The sequence below is a fragment of the Chenopodium quinoa genome, unplaced genomic scaffold (genome assembly GCF_001683475.1).
Source record: "Chenopodium quinoa cultivar QQ74 unplaced genomic scaffold, ASM168347v1, whole genome shotgun sequence".
Taxonomy (NCBI): Eukaryota; Viridiplantae; Streptophyta; class Magnoliopsida; order Caryophyllales; family Amaranthaceae; genus Chenopodium; species Chenopodium quinoa.
In genome coordinates this window covers 133512-157159 of record NW_018744298.1, presented here as the reverse complement: position 1 = coordinate 157159, position 23648 = coordinate 133512, and the positions used below count along the sequence as shown (strand labels likewise).

At 38.1% G+C, this 23648-nt stretch overlaps 1 pseudogene; it reads left to right on the top strand.

Moving 5' to 3' along the window:
• Window positions 1–23648, top strand: part of LOC110695422 — a 136816-nt pseudogene that overhangs the window by 62763 nt on the left and 50405 nt on the right.

Genomic DNA, 23648 nt, shown 5'->3' with positions numbered 1-23648 from the left:
CAAATGGGTCAGTCCTACACAGGTGGTCCCTAAGAAAAGTGGTGTGACTGTGGTAGAAAATCAACAGGGTGAAATGGTTCCTACTAGAGTTCAAAATGGTTGGCGAGTTTGCATTGACTATCGTAGGTTGAATGCAGTAACTAGAAAAGACCACTTCCCTTTACCTTTTATTGACCAAATGATAGAAAGACTTGCAGGGAAAGCCTTTTACTGTTTCCTTGATGGGTATTCTGGGTACTTCCAAGTGCCTATTGCACCTGAAGATCAGGAGAAAACGACTTTTACATGTCCTTTTGGCACATTTGCTTACCGACGTATGCCTTTTGGATTATGTAATGCACCTGCAACCTTTCAGAGGTGTATGATGAGCATCTTTTCAGAGTTTGTTGAGCACTTCATGGAGGTGTTTATGGATGACTTCACTGTTTATGGCGATTCTTTTGATAAGTGCCTACATCATTTATCTTTGGTCCTTAAACGATGTATTGACTCTAACCTTGTTCTTAATTATGAGAAATGTCAATTTATGGTCCAACAAGGCATTGTGCTAGGTCATGTAGTCTCTTCTAGAGGTATTGAGGTTGATAAGGCAAAGATTGATACCATTAAGTCCCTTCCTTATCCTACTAATGTGCGTGAAGTGCGTTCCTTTCTTGGTCATGCAGGTTTCTATCGTCGGTTCATTGAGGGATTCTCAAAGCTTGCAACTGCTATGTGCAAATTACTGCAGAAAGAGGTGAAATTTCACTTTGATGATGATTGTGAGAAATCCTTTGACGAATTGAAGGCCAAGCTTATTTCTGCCCCCATCATTCAAGCCCTAGATTGGTCTCTCCCATTTGAGATAATGTGTGACGCGAGTGATTATGCAGTTGGAGCTGTCTTAGGCCAGAAAGTAGGGAAGGCATCTCATGTGATCTACTATGCCTCGATGACCCTCAATGCAGCCCAACGCAACTACACTACCACAGAGAAGGAGTTGTTAGCTGTAGTGTTTGCTCTAGAAAAGTTTAGATCTTATTTGCTTGGTACTAAAGTAATTGTTTTCACTGACCATGCAGCTCTTCGTCACTTGATGACGAAGAAAGAGGCCAAACCAAGACTAATTAGATGGATTCTGGTCTTATGTGAATTTAAGTTGGAAATCAAGGATAAGATAGGCGTAGAGAATCTAGTTGCTGATCATTTGAGTCATTTGACCCATATTGTTGATCAACCATCGTTTCAAAACCAAATCCATGGAGAATTCCCTGATGAATCTTTATTTGCTCTTAAGGATTTGCGCCCATGGTATGCTAACATTGTGAATTTTCTGGTTTCTTACCAATTTCCTCCAGGTTTTTCAAAGTCTGAAAAAGACAAGCTTCGAAATGATGTGAAGTATTATACATGGGATGATCCATACTTGTGGAAATTCTGCTCAGATCAAATCATTCGCAGATGCATTCCCGAAAATGAGGTGATCCCTATTCTCACTTTTTGTCATTCTCATGCTTGTGGAGGACACTTTGGTGCTAAACGTATAGCAAGGAAGGTTCTCGACTGTGGTTTTTATTGGCCAAGTTTATTTCGAGATTCCTATGGATTTTGTATAACTTGTGATAATTGTCAAAGAGTAGGTAATATCTCCCAGAAAAGTGAAATGCCCCAATCCTCTTTACTATATTGTGAATTATTTGATGTTTGGGGGATTGATTTCATGGGACCGTTCCCTATCTCTCACGGCTTTATATATATACTCCTTGCCTGTGATTATGTGTCGAAGTGGGTGGAAGCGATCCCCACTAGGACTGACGATTCTAAAGTGGTTTCAGGTTTTATCAAATCTCACATATTTTCTAGGTTTGGAATCCCACGGGCTTTGATAAGTGACCGAGGAACGCACTTTTGCGACCGTACTGTGAGTGCTTTGTTAAAAAAGTACTCTATTCATCACAAAATCTCCACGACGTACCACCCACAAACCAATGGGCAAGCCGAGGTATCCAATAGGGAGGTGAAGTCAATTCTGCAGAAAACAGTGAATCCGGACAGGAAAGATTGGAGTTTGAGGTTGGAGGATGCTCTATGGGCATACCGCACCGCGTACAAGACCCCTATCGGAATGTCCCCTTATCGCCTTGTTTTCGGAAAACCTTGCCATCTTCCGGTTGAACTTGAGCACAAAGCATATTGGGCGGTTAAGTCATTTAACATGCAATTGGATGAAGCGGGGGAACATCGGAAATTACAACTCCAAGAGCTAGAGGAAATCCGGCTTGAGTCCTATGAGAATGCCGACATTTATAAAGCAAAGACCAAGCTATGGCATGATCGGATGATCATTAGGAAGGAGTTCAAAGTCGGTGACAAAGTGCTCCTATACCAATCCCGACTTAGATTATTTCCGGGAAAACTTCGCTCCCGTTGGGAGGGTCCTTTTCAAGTGGTGCAAGTCTATCCGCATGGAGCGGTAGAAATTCGGAGCCTAGAGACCGACAATGTCCTCAAGGTCAATGGACAAAGGCTCAAGCCCTACTTCGATGGTTTCAAATCCGAGAACATAGAGTGCATTGACCTCTATGAACCTTCAACCGAGTAGCGAAGTGGGATGAGCTGCGTCGAGCCAACGACGTAAAACAAAGGCGCTAATCGGGAGGCAACCCGATCGAAAACTCTTCCCCATTTCTTCTCGTAGTTTAGTTTTTTATTTTTCTTGTGATGTGAAGAGTTTTTTTTTTTATTGTGTTTGTGTAGGTGGATGCCTTGGGAGTATTTGTTATGCGCGAAGAGCAGCAAAAACAGAGCAAAACAGGCCAAAGGGGAGCTATCCCTGCAGAAGCCGCTGGCAGCCGCTACCAGCGGGTCTTCCAGCAGCCCAACCCCCCTTTTATCTGTCCCAGCCGCTGGTAGCAGCTCAAGAGCCGCTGCCAGCGGGTACCCCCCCTCCACGTTTATTTTTCTTGAAAAAAAAAAAAAAAAAGAGATTCAGCAACAGCCGCTGCCAGCTGCTCCAACCCCGCTGGCAACGGGTCTTCCAGCACCCAGAAATTTTTTGTCCGGCACTCGCCGCTGGCAGCGGGCCCCAAGCCGCTACCAGCGGCACAGCCAGCCAGCCCGACCTTTTGCAGCTTCTTAATCTTTCTTTCCCCCATTTTTCCCATTCCAACTTCAATTCCTTATTCTCCAAACCCAAATTCACAAACCCTTACTCCTTTTCTCTCCCTTCTCTCTACTCTATCACTCCCCTAACTCCAATTACAACCAAACCCTAACCATTCCCCTTTCACAAATTTTAACCCTTCATCAAAAATCTCAATTCCCACCTAAATTTCAACCTAGGTTTGCCAATTTACTTGATTTCAATTTTGAAATTGGGTTGGTTGTGAGGTGTTTCAAGCTTGAATTAACTTCATTCAAGTGTGAAGGAGAAGGTGCAAGGTTGAATTTCACTTCTTCTAGCAATGGGTAGAGACAACAAACGGTCTAAAACCTCATCTCCCACAAGACCCCCAAGGGGCAAGAAGCAAGGAGCTTCTTCAAGTCATGGTGCATCTTCTTCCTTGCCTCAAGGAAATGACTTTATGGGAGTGAGGCTCAACTCCAAGGAGAAAGGCATTTGGGTGAAGCTTCAACAACCGAGAAGAATGGTGCAATGCACTAAGTTTTTCGACTTGGAGGCCTTGCAAGAGCTCGACATGGAGGAGGTTATGAGACAATTGCTACGGCGAGTGGGGCTAGAGGGCTTTATCAACAGGTGTGCTCCAACCTATGTGAGGTATACATACGAATTCCTCGCAACTTTGTCAAAAGAACGTAGTCAAATTTCTTTTAATCCTAATAATAGGAATTACATTCTATCATATGATGAAATTAGACTAGCTTTTGGTTGGGATGCACCCCCTTTGGTGAACCATTGGGGTGATTATAGCACATATTCTTCTAGAGTGTTTTTGAAAGCAATAACGGGGTGTGATGTTGACCCCCATGGTGATCATAGATTCAAGATCACCCACCCATGCCTTAGACTTGCTCATCGATTCATTTCATCTACAATATTATGTCAAGGGGAAGCTACTAAGGTCCCCAAGGTAGCAATGTCTTATTTGTGGGCAATGACTCCTGAGGGTGTCGGTATTCCGGATTGGGTCGAAATTTTTGTGGACAGCTGTCTGAGGGTTCGGTCCAATTCGAGTGGTCACATCAGCATGGGTGGAATGATCTCCCTGCTCGCCTGTTATTTACAAGTTCCACCCCCTTTTGATCTTGTGCCAGTTGATTCGACTTACCTGACTTATAATATCATGACTCTGGTGAAGATTGGGTTATTATCGCGTTCTACCGTTGCCGGTAGCTATTTCTGGCGATATGGGCCACAAGGCCTAAATTATTTGAGAATTCCTCGTCCCGAGGGACGAGCTTTGCCTTATGGCCCTGCAATCACAGATTTCTTCCTCGCTCCCGACCCTGATGTGGCCCCTTACTTGGGAGATATAGAGGTGATTGTTGAGAACATGGGGGAAGAGAATCCCGATGTTCAAATAGGAGGGGAGAATGTGGATGAAGAAGGGGGTGATGATACTGAGGTTAGGCATGATGATTGGCCTCGATGGAGGGCTGAGGTGGATGATAGATTGGAAGAGGTATGTGATGGGATGCAAGAGCTGCTAGCATATCAAAGAAGTATGAGTCGGTTCTATACCGCTCAATATCCGCAGTATGAGCCCCCGACTGAGGAGTTCATGGATCATCTTGCGTCCCGTGCTTTGCGCCGTTCCGAGAGGCGTGCTTCTCGGGGTGATGCCGACTCTTCCGGCTCCGGTGGTCCCTCTCATTGAGATGGTAACGATTTTCTTATTTTTCCCTTACTTTTGGTTTCATTGCTATTGTTCTTGCATTGAGGACAATGCCTCATTCAAGTAGGGGGGGGGGGAAAGCATTTCTTGCATATATATTTGAAATTTGTATAGTTATCTTAATTTGATGTTTTGTATAGCTATTTCATTTGTGTTCCAATGAAAAAAAATGCAAAATGAAAAAAAAATGAAAAAAAGAAAAGAAAAAAGGAAAAAAGAAACCCGCTAAGTCGAAAACCTGAAAAGGCGGCATAGGCAAAAATGGGGGCCCGGTTAGGTTGAAAACCCGAAAGGGCGACCTAAGCAAAAAAAGTGGTTAATGAGCGGGTGAGGTAGTGAGATTTGGAAAAAGATGAGAGGCTAGGATGAAAACCCGAAAGGGCTCCTAGGCAAAATGAGAGAAAAGTTCGTGATTTTTCACATCTATTTGCCGGAGTCGGTGTCATAAGGGGAGGAGATATAAGGAGGTGTCGGGTAGGTTTCATCTTGGTGATTTTGGGAGTTAGTTAAAGTTGGGGGAAGTGTTGGTCATCCTTAGAATTTAAGAAGCGAGAGTTGTTTTTCTTGACTTTTGAATGTGGAAGTATCTTTATGAATTTTTGGTTAAGTTGAGTTCTTGTCTGCCCAATTTTATCAAAAGTTTCATGCATTAAGGTGGTTGAGAATATTTCTACTCTTGGCTACGCGTTTATCGTTCTAAGTTGATTTTGGGGATGAATTAAAATGAAAAAGGGAGTTTTGAAGTGTGAAATGTGAAGTGTGAATGTGATAAGTTGGTGGTTGCTAGAATGTTTTGTTGAGTTTGAGTGCGTGGAGTTTGTTTAAATCCACCATCTTCTGTTTTCAGCCTTAGTGAGGAGGATGTGTTTTATTCTCTATGTTTACTCGAGGGTGAGTAAAGGTTCAAGCATGGGGGAATTTGATAAGCCTTCTTATCATGGGTTGAGAGAAGCGTTTTAGGGTGTGTTTTAATGCTTTGCATGAGCTTTTAATAGCTTTTGTGAGTTTTGGGCTGTGATCTCACTTATGTGCAAAAGACGGGATTTATGAGTATAAGTGGGTGAGTGAGCTCGGGAATGAAGTGAAGAGTGATGTAAGTTGCGCACCTTGAATGTTGACATGAGAGAGTATGAAGCATGGCTTGATAAGAAGCAAGAAGGAAAGACAAGGAGGCAAGAAAACAAGTTTGAAGAAGAGAGGAAGCAAAGCAAGAAAGTGAGCAAAGGAAGAAGAAAAACAGCAGAAACAGCAGGAACCGCTGCCAGGGCCGCTGGCAGCTTGCCAGAGCCACTGGCAGCGGTGAAGCCAGAGATCCAGGAGCTTTCTTGCTGCCTTAGCTGCTGCAAGCGGGTCCCGAGCAGCTGCTAGCGGGTCTTCAAGAATTTCGAGGCTTTTGGCTCTTTTCAGCAGTTTTGGCTTGGTTTTGGCTCGTGTTTTGGATATTATTTTATTATTATTATTGTTTTATGTTATTAAAATATAGAAAAATATAAATAGCTTAGTTTTAATTAAGTTTGAAGAGAGTTTTTTTGGAGAATTAATCTTTGAGAATTAAAGAGCTCTAGGGTTTTTAACAATTTTCAGAAAATCTTTGATTGAGAATTGAAATCCATGGAAGCTTAATCTTCCGAATTCTTGGTTAAAGATTGAAGCTTTTAGCTACGAATTGTGAGATTTCTCTTCCCTTAATATCTATTGAATGTTTATTATTCCTTTGAATTATTTTATGATTTGCTTTAATCAATTGCTAGGTTAGAATTGTTGGATTCTCTTGCATCTAATTAATCTTTCCAAAGTAGCAACTTTAGGTTATTGATGCATGCTTTTGGTTGATAACTTGAAGAGGGAATAATATTATTGAAGAAATTAGACCGCTTGTGTTAATTTATTCAATCCTTGTTGATTTCTCCGTTTATGTTCTTCTTGTGGATAATTTAGAGCGCTTGTCTTGAATTGTGCATTGGAAAGGGTTAGAAAGGAGCGCTTTGCTATTTATAACTAATTTATGAGAATATAGAATCTAGGAATTCTACAACAAGGTGTTCAATAGTGTTTGATTGAAGAGGCTTCTATGATCAATTTGTATGTTCATTAGTGGATTTCGCATAACCAAGACCGTTCTTCTCATTGATTTCCTATTCATTACGTTCGTTGTTCTTATTTAGTTCATTTGACATTCATTGCTCGTGGAAACCCCCTTTGTTACTTAGGTTACTACATTCCTAGAATAATTCCAATTAGGTTTCCAATCATTAGTCCCTTTTTCCCTGTGGATTCGAACTCGACTTCCCTAACTACGTTTATTTGCAGTTAGCTTAGTTGTGATATTTTTGGTTGCATACGACTGAGGCACACCAGACGATTAATGACCACTCGAGATTAGTGTTTAGTATGATTTATAGCACTGTTTCTTGTGCTGCAAGGACATGATAGTCATAAATCATTTGCACAGGTACCAGTTCAGAACTGTACCGTATAGACCTATGAGAATACTTTAAGAGGTATCAAATCGTCATAAGTATATTTCTCATTATAGCTATCGGAACCTTTTTCCTCGACCATGAGTATTGCAAGATCTCTTGTTTGAGTACTAGCCGTTTTGATGTTGTCAAACGTCTGCCGTAAATGGGGATTATAATGGCAACACTCAGGCAAGTAGGTCCTCTTAGTAAGAGGAGCTTACAATACAAGACTGGGAATGTCCGCCTATTAACAATAGGGAACATGTCTTTGTTGTTTACAAGGCCTCTTGAAGAGCGAGACTGTGAAAATGCATGGCCGTGCTCAGATGGATTTTATAAATCATCTGTTTTTTTGACAGTCAAAGTCGGGAATCGAGAAACACTTCTGGACGTAATAAGGATGACGAAGGATCTTACCTTATAGTTCATGAAGAGACATTAAGCGACATAGGAAAAGGGTTGTACACAAATTGCACACTTATCCGGAAGGACAAGTGGGAGATTGAAAGGAATGGTGCCCTTCCAACAAGTGTATCATTCCGATAGAGGGTTCAGAATTATTAGAAAGCTAATTCTTCAATAAGGTCAAGTGATCGGAATGCCAAGGTGGAGGCCGCTTCCGATCAGTAATATTAATGTACAATTAATATTGCGGCTTAATCTTGACTGAACCCTTCGGGTCGAACCCAATCGAACAACCGATCCGAGACGACGAATCAATCTGAATGATTTGATGAGTCGTCAGAGTTTTACGAACAAGGACGTCGGATATCGAGCTTATAGCGTCGAGACCAAGCGTCGGAAATTCAACAAGCAACAAGTTCGAGCTAGGCCGTAGCCTCGCGTTGGCCTAGCCATGCGAGTGCTAAGCTAGCTCGAGCTAGCATGCACATCGCAATCCTAGTATGCATTGCGTGCTAGGCCAAGCGTGCTAGCATGGCTGGTATTGCTGGCCGCAAGCATGCTAGCGTGCTAGTGTGTTGGGCCATACACCCAGCCGCAAGCCTACCACACCTGGCATGTACATTTCGTAGCATGCTTGGGCCTCGCATAACACAACACGCAGCATCGCAAGCCATGCGTGCGTGTGTGGTTGTGTGCTAGCTAGCCATCGCATCTCGCAAGGCATGGCTTAGCAAAGCCCGCAAGCATCGCAGGCATGGTGCCTTGCATGCTTGCTAGCATGCTAGGCCAAGCGCCCACAAGCATAGGAAGGCTAGGCCATGCTATCGCAAGCATCGCAGGCATGGTGTCGTGCGTGCTTGCTAGCATGCTAGGCGCCCAGCCCATCGCAGCCACACACCAAGTACCAGCATCGTAGAGCAGCGTGCTAGGCATGATGGGCTATTCGTGGTGCTAGGAAGTGGCACGCATCAAGCAGCAACACGCTATGCGTGTTAGGCCTCGCATAGCAGCAGCGCCCAGCAGCATCACGCACAACATCCCTGCGTTGCATGCGTTAGATGGCTGTGTGGCTGCGCATATGCGAGGGCATGCTGGCTAGCAGCCTAGCCTTGGTGCTAGGCGCCAGCTAACTGCCTTAGCAGCCAAGGCAGGCTGCTAGCCTGCCACGTGGCTTGGTCAACCGGTCTAGGGGAAGGGACCAATAGTTGGTAGATGGCTTGGGGAGCAAAGTGACTTGGTCCCCCCCTTTGGGTGGTCCTCACCTTCTCTCTTCCTCCTTATGCCACTTGTAGCTTGTTGATTGAATTGCATTTTATTTTGTTTTTGATTTAAATAAAATAGAGGAAAATGCAAATTCTTACCCTTGACGTGTAGTGTAGGAAATATTCCTTTCAATATCTGGATCAAACTGCAAAACTTCTTTGTTAGCAGAACGGGTACTTATCATGCCCTAGAGAACAAACAAGTCGGTGGAGGGAGATAGGAGTCAAGCCTATGGAGCGGGTTTGCATAGTCAAGATGTTGAGTAGCCCTAAAATCTCTTCTTTTCCGGTTATTAGAGGTGGACTTGAAATTAGTAGGGAGAACGCGGTAAGATTGTTTGGGATGAAGGTGAATTGTGTCTTATTAGTTCTCTACGCTGAGCATATTTTATATTTCAATCAACCTTGGATATCTAGAAACGTGCATTCCTCTACTTGTTTAGAAAGACTTGCATTCATTTGTGCTTGTTCATTTGCAAAAGTCCATTCCTGCCATTTGTTTTCTTTCTTTCTCTTTTTGAATTTCTTTTCCATACTTTGTCTTGTTTGTTTGGTTGTGAGAGTTGTGGGTTAACCTCTTGGGAAACCCTCACGAGAGGATATTCGTCCTCTAAGGCAATCTAGGGTTTTAAATGGCTTGTCTTTAGTTGCTAAAATTGACCGTGATTCCTACGAAAGTGAGTCAGTGTATACTCACATCTCTTTTATCTTTCTATGCTTGAAAAAATTCATCATTTTCCCTTTGGTTTGATTTTATTTTGCTCGAGGATGAGCAAAAGTTTAGCATGGGGGAATTTGATGAGTGTCATTTATGGCACTCATAAGGTAGGTTTCTTTTTTAGTTTATGCTCGTTTCTTAGCCTTTTTAGTTGTGTTTTTAGGTAATAATGCTTAATTTGCGTGCTTGTGTGAGTTTAGAGAAATGCGTGCTTTTAATGGCTTTCTTATTATTTTACGCATTTCTTTGTTATTCTCTCGCTTTCCATTTTGTTTGACTTGTTTTGTAGGTGTGTCAAGATTTTCCGAGGCTCAAATGTCAAGGAGGAAGCCCAACACGAGCTTTGGAAGTTAACAAAACCGAGTACGGGATGTCAGATAGCAAGCAAATCAAGTTAAAACTCAAAGCATGGTGACTTGGGCAGGTTGCATGGGCAAGAACGCATGCCAAGCATTAAAGAAGAAGGATCGTGTCTGTGCTGGGCATGTACGTTGCGCTGGACTGGGCAAGCTGTCGTGCCCGAGCAACTCTTCGCACTAAGCTTCGCAACGTGCACCACCAACCTACACCACCAACCTACACCGTGGCGCGACACTTGCTACTGTGGCACGATACCTTCTGTCGTCGCGCGTCACATGCTGCCGTGGCGTAGCACCGGCTGCCGTGGCACGACACTTGCAGTCGTGACGCGGCAAATGCTACTGTGGCGCGGCGGTTTTCTATCTTTAAAAATTAGCCAGAACAATAGAGGGTATTCTCGGGCATAAGCATTTTCTCGGCCGAGCACATCAGTATGCCCAAGCAGCCATGTTTTACGATTTTACTCTTTTGTTTCTTTTATTATAAAAAGCTTTTGGCTTTCCCTTTGTAATAGAACTTGGGACTTCATTTTATTTCTTCTCTTATAATTAGGCTTAGGTTGAGAGCTTCACTCTCTAGATTAGGCTAGTTTAGGAGTAGTTTTAGAGAGAGAAAGTGAGAGATTTCAATGGTGATTTGAGAGATTGAAGATTCAAGAGTGACAATTGTATTGAAGATCTTCCCAATTATCAATGACCATTTCTTACTTTCTCTCTTCTTTATTGCTTTCTTTAAATTCATGTTTGTTTGATTTGGTTTTGATGATTGATTCTTGATTAGTGTAGTTGTTCTTCCCTTTTTGTTGATTCTTGATTTCATTTACCTTGATTTGATGATGGCTTGTAGTGAGTAAATGTTTGCTGGGGTTTGGGTAAAACTTATATGATTGATTTATTGTAATTAATTTAAGAATTATGTTGATTAATTGTTGAGATTAAAGTGATTAATGGAAGTTTGTATGTGCTTAGTTTGATTAGGCCTTGAGAACTATGCTAGATTGCATTGTAGATCCTAAGACATGACCACTTCATTTAGGATTTGCAATTGTTGATTGGTTTGAATTCCGATTCCCCTAGTTTGTTATTCACAGAGGAAACCTAGCTTAACGAATAGGAGATAGCTCTTTGATTCCAATTGATATCTTTTATCATAGTCATCATGACCATTAATTTATTGAACCTTCCCAAGTTGTTGTAATTGTCATGACTACTTGTTGATCCCATTCCCTAGTGTTTCATTTGGGTTGGATTCTTATTTGTTTTGGTAGTTATTTAGTCTTTCTTTATTCTTGACTTCGACCTAGCTTAGGGATTGATTGGAAGAACTTGAACATAACCGTTCATAGTGCTTCGACCCTTGACTTACCTCTGTACTTGCATTTAGGTTTATTAAGTGATTACAAATTTGTTTGACCTTAGGGGGAATTAGTTAACGACCTAGTTTTCCCTACGTCATGATTGCTTAGATGTTGTTTTAGGGAAATGGATGAATGTTATGTTGATGAATTAAGTGATTGATTGTGATTAGTATGCAATTGATTTTTTATTATTGTGTGTGGATGATGTTTACGTTGCTTAGAGTCTTTTTAGCTAATTGATTGTAGATTTCTAATTGTTCTTTCAATCAATTGTGCGGAAGTGAGTTGATTGAGAGTCTAGATTATTCCATACCTATGCTAGGCTAGTTATACGGGAGTGAATTAGCTTAGTAGGATAATTATCATGCTTAATTGCGCGGGAGTGAGTTGAGTGTGTTGATCGTTCTTAATTGAGATCATGATCATCAAATTGCAATTTTCTGTTGAATTCATTTATGTAATTGGATTCCCCTTTTCCCTAGTATTTTGTTGATTGCTTAAAGTAGTAGTTTAGTTGTTCCTCTCTCTACCTCACATCTTTCCTACTAGTTTAATTAGCTCAAATTGATACACTTAGTCCTTGTGGTTTGACTCTGAACTTGCCTCAATGCTTGCTTAGTGGTTAGTTAGGATTTTATAAATATTGTTTGATATTAGGAGGTTAGTTAACGACCTAACCCTCTCTTACTTATCAGACATGGGTCGTTGAGGCCAAGATAAATACAAGGCCAAACAAACATACAAACACACAATCAACAATGCTGAGTACATAAGCATAAACTAAACACACTAACATGTTTACAACCTAGCATCACACAACTTACCTTATTAGCACCTATTTACAAGAACACAACATGCAACTCAGACAATAGACAATTCAACTGCTTACTAATTTGATTACGCATCGGATGGGTTTTCCCCCAAACCTGCCCTAATAAAGGGGTACTAACACGGGAGCTAACCATGCCAGTATATAAAAAAAAACCACTCGTAAGTGGCGGAATTCCTGCGCATAATAAAAAGGAAAATACAGTGTCCTGTACTCCCAGTAGAAGTTATGGTCAAATATAAAATCGCATAACTCCCCTCATATGTTCATACTCTACGTTCCAAGAGTTTTGGTGCGTAATCTCTTTCACTTTACGTTAGTTACATATTAGACTTAGTGATGACCTCTAAATCAACATACATGATTCATTCAAGCAATCATACACACCAATTTAATTCTTGAATAATTAGTGATCACAAATAATTTAATGTTGAATCCTTTTTAAACTACCTCGGTGTAGAAACACCTTAAGCGCATAATGCACCAAAAATCCTATCCCTCGGTGTAAGAAACACATTAAGTGCACTTAGGCACCAAAAAATAATTCAATCCTTGTGTTCTTAGACACTTAAACAGCTCAATCCCCATGCTGATAGCATCAATAAAAATTATATGAGTCATAATAAAATTCCCTTTTTATACTCCAAACTAAATTAAACCTTTAGTTTAAACAAACATGCCTTCAATCATGCCAATAATCAAAGTGTAGGCCAACATATTCAATAACTCATTCCAAACAATCATTCTTCATAAAACAATCATCAAATCCTATTCAATTCCATAAAACCAATTCAATCCAACAATTCCAACCAATTCCTAGCATGATACTAACTTGGAAAAAATTAAAATAAATCCTAGCATGATTCTACACGCTATATAAAATTTCGAGTACGCGTACGTACCTCGAATATGATCTCAAAATCGCCACGACTACACGAAATCACTCACTTGGTTGTCTCCTACAACCCACAAACATCAAGAGATATTAAATTAATACCTATTCTTGTTCAATTTTTAGTAATATAAATACACTTTAAAACAGTTTTAAACCTTCTAAAACATGCTGAAAATTATCTATAACTACTTAGTTTTATTCCCAATTATTGGGTAATTAAAATCCTTTCAAGAAAACCTTAATTTATCCTCTATATAAAATTCCAACAATATAAAAATATTAAAACTAGTAGGACTCATAAAAAACCCCGAAACACTTGGGATGATAGCCTCACAAAAAAATGAGAAATAGAGGGAAAAAAATCAAGAAATCGTTGTAAAAAAAAGAGTATGATGCAAAAAGAGAAACTACAAAAAAAGTTATTATTCTCAACAAAAAAAAGAGAGAATAATGAATGATAAATCCGAGAAAATGATTTAATTATTTAATTTCTTGGGTTTTACGTTCGGAGGCAACCAATCTATTTAACTTACAGTAATTATCCTTTAAAGATGAGCAATATGAGAATCTAAAAAAATAAAGGTCTCTATTGTAATCTAAATGATCACCAAATACCACATTCAAGTATATTGATTATTTTAAGGAGTGTATTAAGGTTAATTAATATTTCTAAAAATTGATGAGCATTTTCAGTCCAACTTTCCTTTTCTTTTTCTTCTACCTTTTTCGAAAACAGTTCACTTAAAGTAAAATCTTTAGATGATTACCTTGTTAAAGTCAACACAAATCATGAAATTTCATTAATGATTGTTCGTGAATTTTTTGACATTCTTCATCAACAAACTTGCTTAAAGTGAATTTCTATTCACAGGATTAAAAAAAAAAAGAAATCAAATTTGACTTTTGTTCGTTGTTTGAATGCTTGGCAGAAAAAGTTTAAGTGAACGCACTTAATTTCTTGTGATACACATTAAGTGAACGCACTTAATTTCTTGTGATACACATTACTAGGTCATATTCCACATTCACATCCTAGTCCAATTATGGGTGACAAAGCAGCATTGGAGAAACTTAGAGAGGAACTCCAAAATCTAAAGGCCCTACGAGAAGAAGAAGCCCAAATTAAGGCTCATAGAAAAGCAGAAAAAAGACTAAAATAAAATCAGACAAAGAAAAAGAAAAAATTATGCAAGAAAAAACAAGAGCCGAAAGAGTAAAGGCCTTTGACAAGCTTGTCCTTCGAGCTAGCTCAGGGACTATGTTCTTCAATTATGAGCTTGCATTGCACCACCACCTAGTGGCAAGACTCTTCTAGAAAAGTTCTTGACTACGAATTTACCAACCTTTAAGGTTATGGACAATCCTAGGACTCACTTAATGATCTTTCTTGGAAATATGGCATTGAAAGGGGCTGAGCATAGCTTATATGCATGTACTTTTCCTCTTTTATTGGACCCGACTACTAGATCATGGTTTTATAACCTCGATGCAAAACAAACTTTCACTTTGGGTGGCGTTGTAAAAAGCGTTTTTAGCCCAATATGGAGATTACATCAAGCTTACAACTACATTGCGTGATCTTAAATTACTCAAGAAAGAGGAAGAAGAAGGCTTTATTGACTTCTTTTTCAGGTGGAAATCAAAGGTTGCTCTTCTTACACAAAGACTTGCGGATCATGAACTTGTCCCAAAGTTCATAGATAATATGTCTCCATCATACAAGTGCCATTTACAATACCTTGGTTTAAACACATTTCATAAAGTCTATACTGTGGGAACATTAATTGAAAGGGACTTGATAAATGAAACCATGAATCATATAGATGGACTAGATTTTAAGTGAGGATCTCACCTACATTGGAAACAGACAAAGCTCGAAGACGCAATCTCAAGAAGTTGTCAACAATTCAAGATGTAGCACTCTAGGTCTTGTTTTGTTTCTTTCCTTTTTGTATTTCTTTATGATAGACTAAGAGATTCATGCTGTCGAATCTACTTAGTATGTACTCTCATTGATTAAGGAATAAAAGTTCTACTTTCAATTACTTCTATCTTGTTCTATTTTCAATCACTTTGTTGTTATTAGCTCGGATTAAATGAAGCACATACAAAAAGGCACCGTAACAAAAGGCATACATACTCAACACTTTAAGAATCTTGATGAGCTTTGGCTTACAAAATTTATCGAATGAAAAGAGGCCCATCTTTTGGCCGACAAAGAAAGGATATGATGATTACACCAACACAGGAGGTAACTTGAAACTCCACGAAGATGATCCCACGTTTTTTAACCTTAGAACAAACCCATCTTTTTGGCAGCCCTTTTGAGCCTAATCAATTGAGCCTTACTTATTCAACCTACATTATTCCAAACCTTGGGACGGGAATGGTGCAAAGAGAGAAATGAAAATTTGGGGGAACAAAATAAAAGAGCGGAATGTCTTTTAATAATAGGCCCTCCTTCAAATATATAAGAGAAATGAAAATTTAGGGGAACGAAATTAAAATAAGGTGACTACCACTTCAAAAAAAATCATCTTATTTTCTTTTAATAATAGGGCTATTAATTACCAAGGTAATTCATGTTCTATATACATTGCCTAGAAAGAAAACGAGTGAATACAGTAAATTGATTTGATATATCGACAACCTTGACGTTAACTTTATATTTCTTTTACAACTCTTGAGCATTGGCCATCTTACTTATCATAAGCAATTAATATGTCCGCCTGCGTGGGATATCTTCATCCTCTCTAAGCAAGGAACATTGATTGAACATGATCACTACATGAAAAAATGATCCTTATCGCTATTACACGTATACCTCACTGCCAAGTCATCACGATGATTCAACTATTAAGTCAATAATCCTTGCTTTACATGTCTAATTCTCTTTCTTTATTCTTCAATGGGAAAGTTGGATTCCCCTTTTCTTTTTTTTATGCAAATCCGTCTTTTTTGTTCATTCCTTTTTTGGGGGGTAAGTCGGGATGATTCCTCCCATTGGCAACTAAAAACTCCAAAAATGGTAAAAGAAAATTGTTTTCTCTTTACCTCAAAATGGGGGCTCAAAAAAGCCGGGACATCCCCACTTTTTTCTATTTATAGATTTGAACACGCTTATTATGTTACAAAATCAATGTCATTTCAAGCTTATTACGAACCATCTTAATAACTTTTAATGACAAAGGGAAGAACATTACTTCCTACTTATCAAACAATTCATGATAAACATATGAAAAATACCACAAATTTGAAATACAAATCCTGGGGCTTCGAACATGAGAAACATCCCCTAGCATATGTATACATGAATTGCAAAAGACACTTAAGTCTACACTTGGGGGCTACAAAAATACAGGTCTATTTTTTGTTTTAAGACCATATTTTGGAAAGTGATTCGAATGATTTTATAAATTATTCTAACACTCCATCAAACCTAAGTTTGATAAGTATTCATTTTCAAATTATGGTGCATGTTTAATTGGTAGAACCTCACTTTCAATTAACAAAATATGACAATGATGACAAACACTAAAAAAGGAGAAATAACAAGATTAGATATACAAAATTTTGCTCACATTGTCATATCATTTTTGAAATAAGTTGCAAATTACAACTTATTTTCATCAATTTTGGACAAAAAAGTCACACTTAATTACAAGCTAGACTTTTCTTTTCATTTTGGGTCCAGTTTCTAAAATAACATGTTTATGTATTTTGCGTACTAGAAATAGTAGCTTCACTTTATTTTCAAAATAAACTTTCATTAAATTTATTGGACCCTCTCCAAATTTTGAATTATAGTTTGAAATAACATGTTTCCTACTCTCTCGAAAAATAGTTTTCAAAATTCCCTTTCTAAATTTTGTTTCATTTTCTCAAAATAAATAAATTTTCAGATTTTCTGACACATGGGGGTTCCAATATCCATAACAAACAAAATGAAATATTCATGCCATTCAAACTGCTTTTGAGAATCACCTAAACTATAAATAATTTACGTAGATCTCGAGCCTCACAATTTTCAAATGCATCACAATGATCCAATAGTCATTATGTTCATTTGAAAACTAGTTTGCAACTGAACTTGGCTATAGAACAAGCTACAAACATATCATATATTTGAGCCATTTTCAAGTTCAACTTCAATAACTAATCTTAGTGCATAATTGTTGTTTCAATACTTCAATTTACTCTAAAAATTAGAAAGTATAACTAGTATGGAGCAAAAGAAACAAAACCATGAGTATCAACATACAATTCAAATGCATACAACATACTTGTTCATACAAAGGTTTAATACTCAATCGTTCATCATGATAATTATTATATCAAGACACTTTATTAACATAAGACAAACAATTTCATGAGTTAGAATGTAAATAAAAGACTCCTAAGTTCAAATCCAAGGGGTCTTCATTTAAAATCTGTATTGTTACACGATTTAAAAAATTGAAAACATTGGAATTTCGCATAGAGGATAATATCAACTTTCTCGAGCTTCAATCAAGTAACAAAATTTGAGCTCAAAGGAAAGAATTCAAAAGTATCGAGAATAGAGGAAAAAGTTGAACAACATTCCATTTTCCCTCTTACTTGTTCTAACGAACGACCAATATTACTAGACTTAGCAAATTTTGTTTGTTAAAACTATGAATGGTCGAAAACGATTAAACACACTCGTTTAATCGTTTCCAAGATCCTAGTTGTTTTCATAATAAAATGAAACATGGGATTTCTAGACCCATTTCGAGCAACATGAAAGGGTCTAATTTCTTTTTTTTTAAAATAAAAACAAACATGTCATCGAAGCCAACCAATATTAGGGGCTACAATACTCGAAAATATAAAATGGGGGATCAAAAGCCCGAAATATAAACAAATTACACCAGTTCGATGATTTTTTCAAGAATTTTCTAAACTAACTAGTTTTATGCAAATCTTGAAATCATAGTTTTATAAGTGAATAATAATAACTACCGATTATTGTTATCATTGATAAAACCAATTTTGCAAATTACGCATGGAAAAAATAAACATTAGCCGCAAGAACAAAGTTCAAAATCTTGATCCCAGTTTTAGTGCATAATTGTCGTTCTAAAACTTCAATTTACATTAAAATTGATAAGTATAGTCCATATGAGCAAAGAAAAAAAAAAGAGAAATAAGTTCAAGCACAAATTCTAAAATAAAATGAAAAAAAAAACATATATGCTTGTGTATGCTCATACATGACTCAATACTTGACCACTTCACATTCACATGAAATTTGTTGCAATATGATCCTTAAGCATGTCACAACAACATAGAACAAACAAATTCATGATGTCGAATCAAATATCCCCAATTTCAAAAATTAGGTTCTTCTTTCTATTTTCCCAAATTAAAAATTTGGTACAATGAACAAGGAGCAAGATTTAGTTTTCACAACTTCAAACGATAGCGAAAATGGAGCTCTAGAGTATGAGATCGAAAATGACGAATGGCGAAGAAGAGCACAGGCCGCGGATCATGTTTCTTTAGAATTGTTCGTTGTTTAAGTTCTGCGTGCAACTCACAAAGTTGCGCATGACAACTGCGCACAACTTTTAATATTGCGTGCGACACCCCAACGCAACCCCTCAAAGTTGCGCCAGATACTGTTCAGCCAAAATGACCTTTTTCCTGGTTTTTGTTTTGTCTTCCAAACCAAACGTTTTAGCTCGTTGAATTAATGCCTCGATAGGCTTCCTCGCTAAGTTTTTAAAACCCTCAAAAACCTTTTATTGCTTTGCATCCTGTAGTTTCTATTCTTCTTTGATAGTTTTTTGCATCATCCTACATGCACACCGTGCGTTGTACCTGCCCCAAGCATACGTTTTGGATTTTTTTCGTGAAGCGTCTTAAAATATCCTGTAGTGGTGCTTTACGTAAGAGCTCCCATAGACAGTTTGGCATTTTCCTGTACTACCCTTTTAAAAATTTCATGTTTTTCGTATTTTTGGCGTCCGTAACAAAAATACCACGTATCGTACAACGTAAAATTGTATGGCGTATCGTACAGTGTAAAATTGTATGGCGTATGTGCTGTGTAAAATTGCACTAGCAATGTGATCTGCCTCCTGTAAAAAACGGTAGAACTTCTGTTTTTGTTAAGGCGTTAGCCTAAACGAGTCGACGAGCGCACCAAACCATCGGGATCAGACCCCCTCGTTGGAAGCAAATATTGTTAGCATGGAAGCAATCTAGCTTTACCGGACAGTTAGGGTGTCCGTCCACCCCCTGTAAAAAGAGCGGCCCCTGCTGAAGTCACACCCATTTACACACATGCCCCCAGTTCTGAGACGCGTGTTTTCATCTTTTGGACACCACTACTGAGAGAGTCACTGATTTTCTTCTCTCTCACTGGATTTGGAAATGTGCCTCCAGTCCTGAGACATGTATTTCCATCTTGTGGACATCGAGTATCTATTTTGGCAGCTTATGTCAATATTTTATTCAAGTGTTAGGCTACGAATGTTGAAGCACCCCCCATTTAGACCGCCGATTACATATTGAGAGGGTATCATCCCCTTTTCATCTTTTTAAAACCCGGTACCTTCTCATGACATGACATCACCCAGGACAACCTTTACTTGTAAAAGCGTTCTACATTAGCAAAGGGTCAATCTAGATTCTTTAGCGCACTAAAACTAGAAAATAACTTTCTAGTCTTAGCAGCTACTTAGCTTGAACACTTAGCGAATTGAGAATAGTTTCGACATTCTCAACACTATTGGAAGATTCCTCATCCTTAAGGAACTTCGCAGAATGAGTCTCGGATTTACTTCCTTGACTACTTTGATCTTCGTCTATTCTAGACTCGATCAAAGTGGGGGCTAACTATAGACACCTACTTTTGGCCTCTTGTCCCGACAGGAAGTGCGATGATGTTACAAAAATCCGTTCTTCATGCTAGATTAAAGTTCGAGTGTTTATGAACTCTAAAATGCATTATGAAATAAGTTAGAACCTATATTTGAGAAAATATTATCTTAAAGCCTAGTCCGATTACTAATTAGGTCTAAAATGTGTTCATACATGTTTATTCATGATTAATAACGGACCTAAATCCGTCAAATGTAATGATTGGATCAAATAGATCTTACATTGTTGAAAACCCAAGCCAACCAGATTAATCAACTATTCAATTTCCGTGCAAGGCCTATACAGATCGATAGCCCTTTCAAAGACTTTCCAACGGTATACTATAAGCCCAATTCCGATTTGAAACGAAGAAGTTATCATCAAAATACTAAACCGAGGCCTAAAATCGACACCCTTGCACTCAAAATGCCATATCATTTTACCCATTAAAGATTTTAACCTAATTCAAAGGCATTGGAAAGTCAAAATTTAGAGCTTTCCAAATATACTTATTTCCTTAATCCGAATTCGCAATCAAAATTTATGGAAGTTTTAAAAACGCATTTTTTGATAAGGCAAATCGCACCGCGTGCACATCTTAGAGTTGCGCTCGGCACTCCAACGTGACTCTGAAAATTGCCCGCGCCACCTGACGTCGCGGCTCTAAAACCCAAAACCTAGATTCCTACGTCAATAAATAGGGGTCTTCGTTTAGACCTAAGCACCACAGAAAAATCAGAATTAAAACCCTGGCATTGTGAAATCCCTAATCTCTCAAACCCTCTTACTATCATACTACTTATTTCCTCTATTCCCAAATACTCTCCAACCCTAATTGATTCCATTGAAGCCTTAGATGTACAAGAAGAAGGAAGGTCCATACACATCCAAAACAAAGATCTAGCAAACAAAGGAGAATAGTTAGTTTCCTAAGCACTTAGATAAATCACTTTTCTTTTCTTGTTTAAATAAATTTAATCAATTAATTAGTGTTGTTTGATTACTTTAAACAAAACTTTAATTAATTAATTTCACATAGTATCTTGCGTTAATTAAAGACTAGAATTGGAATAATTAATTGTTGTTTTATCACATAAGTCAAGGCAAATATTGTTTATTTCTTGTTCTTTTCACGAATTTGAATAACAAAGAATAACGACATTCGTTGCAATGTAATCTTTATGTGATTAATTCTTGTAAATGAAATCAACCAACTTAGATTTAGGTATCACATTGCATATATTGTTTGGTGATGAAATTGTGAAAAAGGAAGAGCTAGTAGAGGCCGCACTTGGGCTAGGATAGTGATTTCCCCATAAAGGGAACGTTATTTTAGTACCCTCGCTCCCGGAATCATTTTTGGTAAAAGTAGACAAATTTGGGCATGGGTAAATTTATTATTCATGCTAAATAACCCTTGAACTCTACTTGGGAGAAATGCATGAACGAGATTTATGAGTTTTCCTAAAACTCATTGGTGTCTCCTTATTAGTTTCTTACAAAAAAGCATAATGATAGAATCAATTCTAAATCAAGGTCCCCCAAATTGTCATGAATTCAAATCCTAACACACCTTCAATAGTGTAAAGTCCTAGGCTTTTAAAGGGCCATAAGTATAGAGGAACTGGGATCCCCAATGACGGGCTACCTTCCTAACAGGTGGAAATACCATCTCCATTGCTTGATTGTAGTTGCACTTCCCCTTGCAAAGCATTTCACTTGTCCTTGGTCCTTGAAAATAGGAACAAAGAAGTAAGCCACATTTGGTATCTAATACCCACGAAGTTCCATATGCAAGTTTAAAAGTTTATAACGAAAATACCTGAGTTGGAAGGAATATTTCCTTTTTCCACATCTTCCTAGAACTTTTTCCACTTCTTGTAATGGCCATATCCTTTACAATTGAAGCATTGCATCCTCCATTTCTTGAAGTTCTTCTTCTTCACACCCAATGGCCCTTTGGTAGCCCCATATAAGTCGACTTTGCGAAGCAATTGCACCACATCACCAAGTGAGTATGCTTCCTTCTTGGCTATCATTTGCAACCTAAGTGCATTATAACCCGAGTAAAGTGTGCTAAGAAAAATGTGAGCCGCCATCTCATCGTCAAGAGGGATTCCAAGTAACTCCATGTGCTTGAAGAGCCTTGTCATCTTAAACACATGGGCTTGGAGAGGCATACCAGGCCTAAGCCTAGCACCAAATAAAGACTTTGGACCTCACTTGGTACCTCTCTTTGGCTAGGCACCCTTCTTCTTGTGGCTTGATCCTCATGTTTGTAAGCGACCTAGACAAGTCAAACACATTTCCATCGCAATTTTTACGGAGATTTTTTGTAACTCTCACGATGACAACGTCCTCAAGGCATTTGAGGAGCATGTCCGCAGGATATGAGAAGAATTTCTTCTTCCAATCCTCCGGGATAGAGTTTTCCATCAACTTTGTGACCTTATAACAATTGGAAGACCAAGTTTTATAACTCTTATAACCAAGTCCCTTGGTGTAGAACCTTGGGAGGGGAGTGTCCAAGACGTATTCTAAGGAACTATTCCTTAGGGTCTTGCGAAGCTCACCCGCCCACTCTTTGAAGTCCGTCAAGCTCAAGTTGACCTTTAACTTGATTGGGAGATCCGGTGACATTGTTGTTGTTGTTAATTGCAGACATATTACTACAAATGAAAATAATTGCAATAAATAACTATTCATAAAGTAATAAGTTTGAAACAAAATCATACTTGTAATTTTCAACTTATTAATGTTTTATTCACACATTCATAATTTTGTCCCATTTTGGCGAGAATAAAAAGATTCCAAGATCCCAAAAATCAATAAGTAATTAAGCACGCTTTAGCTCGTCTTAACACTTAATGTTTTAAGGTAAGCAATCTAATTACTAATAGTTCCAATCTACTCTTGGTTGATAAGTTGTCGCATCTAATGCTTCTTGACACTTATCTCGTTTGCCAAACCATCTAAGGACTCCTTACCGATATTGTTGAATTCAACCAAAACTAACGTGTATATCTAATATACCTTACTCGCTAAGAAAATGATGATGCCTTGCTTTGGCATAGCCCATCAACGATTTTCGAAGTTTTAGTAATACTAGTACTAATTTAACCTCAAGTAACACCCAAAAAATGTTAACAAAAAGTGGTAAAAAGTGTTATTATAGACAGTAGGTAACACTTTAGTGGGTGATACATTCGCCCATGTTACCTAAGGTCTTATGTAACACTTTGGACAACATATGGTAACATTTTTCAAAGTGTTACTATATAACCTCTTATGTAACACTTTTTTATATCATTAGTATCATTTTTAAAGTCTTACTTTTTATTTCTTAAGTAACACTTACTTATCTTTAGTAACATTTTTCAAACATATAGTATCACTTTATCCGACATTATGTATCACATTTTCAATCTAATAACACTTTGTTGATTATTAGGTAACATTTTTCAATCATCTTTTGACATATAGTAGCACTTTATTCGACATTATGTATCACTTTTTGCAAGCTAATGTAACACTTTGTTCATTAATAGGTAACATTTATTATTATTATTATTATTATTATTATTATTATTATTATTATTATTATTATTATTATTATTATTATTATTATTATTATTAT